The following is a 2,303-nucleotide window of genomic DNA, read 5'->3' as shown; positions in this document are numbered from 1 at the left end:
AAGGTGTTTTCTCATTTTGCTTAGAAATGTCCTCAAATTATCCAATTTCATCTCTTCCAAGGGGTACCTTACACAAAAACTACAACACAATTCAGCCAGGTTCTTTGTACCAAGAATTGCCTTTCCTCCCGTTTCCAATAGCATCTTCCTCATTTCTGTGAATGGCCTTTACTGTTCCTATTTCTACCAAAATTCTATTCATGATTATTTATGTATTCTCTCAGAAGGTGGTAGATGTCTGTGTGGCTCTCCTTCCTTTTTTTCCCTGAGACCTCACCAGAATCACCTTTAAGTAGGTCCCTTCATGTCAATCTCAGCTTTTTCCAACATGCACCTCAGAACACTTCCAGCTTCTACCCATTATGAGTTCCAAAGATAGTTGTACATTTTGGGGTAATTGTTACAGCAGCACTCCTTTTATGGTGCTGTTTCTTGTCATAGCTCAGGCTGCTGTAACAAAAGGCCACATACTAGGTAGCTTAAACCACAGATAGTGATTTCTCACAATTATGGAGGCTGCAAGTGTTCGTGTAAGCAGTTAGTTAAGCTCTAACAGGATGCTTGTAGCCTAGCAAAGATGAACTCATGGCCACCTATTAGGGAATCAGAGGTCTGTCGGGCAGTTCTCCAAAACAAAACCATCAGAAGCAGGATTAAATCAGACAAGCCCAAGATGGATGACAAAATAGGCCAAAATTCACATTATTCTTTTATTATACTTTATTAGCATACTAAAATCTCTTCCCTAGGGGTGCCATGACAGGAAACCCATGACCAAATAAGGAAGAAAAAACATCTAACTTTGTTTCCAAGAAATCCGTGCCTCGAGTAATGAATATTCCACCGCCTTGTTAACAACTGTCAATAAAAGAGAGAAACCCAAGCTCCAGGGGCACAGCTCTCCCTTGGGCTCACCTGCTCTCAGGTCTTGAGATCTGCACTTCCACTTTAAGAAACTTTTCTGTTTGAGGGCACCTGGGTGGCTCAGTCAGTTAAGCATCCAACTCTATTTCTGCTCAGGTCATGATCTCACAGTCTGTGAGTTTGAGCCTGTGTGCGACAGTGCAGAGCCTTTTTGGAATTCTCTCTCTGCCTCTCCCCTGCTTGCTCTCTATTTCTCTCTCAAAAATAAAAAAAACTAAACTTTAAAAACTACAAATAAACAAATTTTCCTGCTTCTACTGCTTGCCCATCTGCTGTGCGATGTCCTTGATTACTTTCTCATGAGGAGACCAAGAACCTCCAGCGACATCTTTTGGATGGGCTGAGTAAAGGCTTCAAAGGCTGTTTTACCAGTCTAACCAGCAACAGAAGTCTGAGATTAGGGGGTCAACTTATGGTCTCTCTTCCTGGTTTGTAACTGGGCTTTTTTCCCCCTTTCTTTTCCATATCTTTACATGACAGACAAATATAACAATCTCTCTGGTATCTACTTACATGGGCACTAGTCCCATCAAGTGGACCTAATGTCATTACCTCACGTAAATCTAATTATGTCCCAAAGACGCCATCTCCAAACAGCATCACAATGTTAAATTCATAACGCGTTCTTCCTATCTTCTGTCCATACTTCAAAAACCGTACATCTCAACCACATCCACCTCAAGCAAGGAAATTTCAAATCTTTCATCTAGTTTTGGCGCCAGTACTCACTACAGCAGTATATATACCAAAATCGGAATGGTACAGAGAACATGAGCATGGCCTCTGTGCAAGGATGACCAAACAAATAAGTTTGGTGCTATAATTATTGTAATATATTGCTCTATTTATTAGGAAGTCAAGATATTTAAGACTGAAAGAAAGATTTCCTTCAGCTTGTAGTAATGAAGAGACTGAAAAAAACTGGAATGAACAGTCTCAGATCGATATACTTTTAACAAAATAACCAACATCAAATACATAAACAGAAAAATAAAAAATAAATAATAAGTAAAATAAAACCAAACAAAAAACAAACAAGTCCAAAACTATAATGCCAAGATTTTAAGAAAATATATAGTATGGATCCCCACCCCTCCCCCAAAAATCAAACTCCTTCACCAAAAACTGAATTTGACTCCCTAATCATAAAACTAAACATTATTGCTGAATTTACTATTAAATTTTAGTTAACAAATTGGTAAAAACCTCACATACGAATTTGTACAGAAGAAAAGTGGAGAAATTATAATTTCATAAAAAAACTCAAAAGAAATATAGAATTTAAGAACTAACTCTCAAATTAGCAATTTATTATTTTTAAATATAAAAATAGTCAAATATAAAACAAAATAAAATAAAGATTAAAGTGAGGTTGAAAT

General features: G+C 37.3%; 1 non-coding gene across 1 annotated transcript; it reads left to right on the top strand.

The window, feature by feature from the left end:
* The first annotated feature begins 1,645 nt into the window (after positions 1 to 1,645).
* Positions 1,646 to 1,753, top strand: LOC120226110. The gene has a single exon (XR_005526941.1). It is a non-coding gene; the product is annotated as a U6 spliceosomal RNA (small nuclear RNA).
* The last annotated feature ends 550 nt before the right edge of the window (positions 1,754 to 2,303 follow it).

Source organism: Hyaena hyaena, unplaced genomic scaffold (genome assembly GCF_003009895.1).
Source record: "Hyaena hyaena isolate Hyena2069 unplaced genomic scaffold, ASM300989v1 scaffold_1585, whole genome shotgun sequence".
NCBI classification, from domain to species: Eukaryota; Metazoa; Chordata; class Mammalia; order Carnivora; family Hyaenidae; genus Hyaena; species Hyaena hyaena.
The sequence above is the reverse complement of the archived record's forward strand: the minus strand, read 5'-3'. Positions and strand labels throughout refer to the sequence as shown.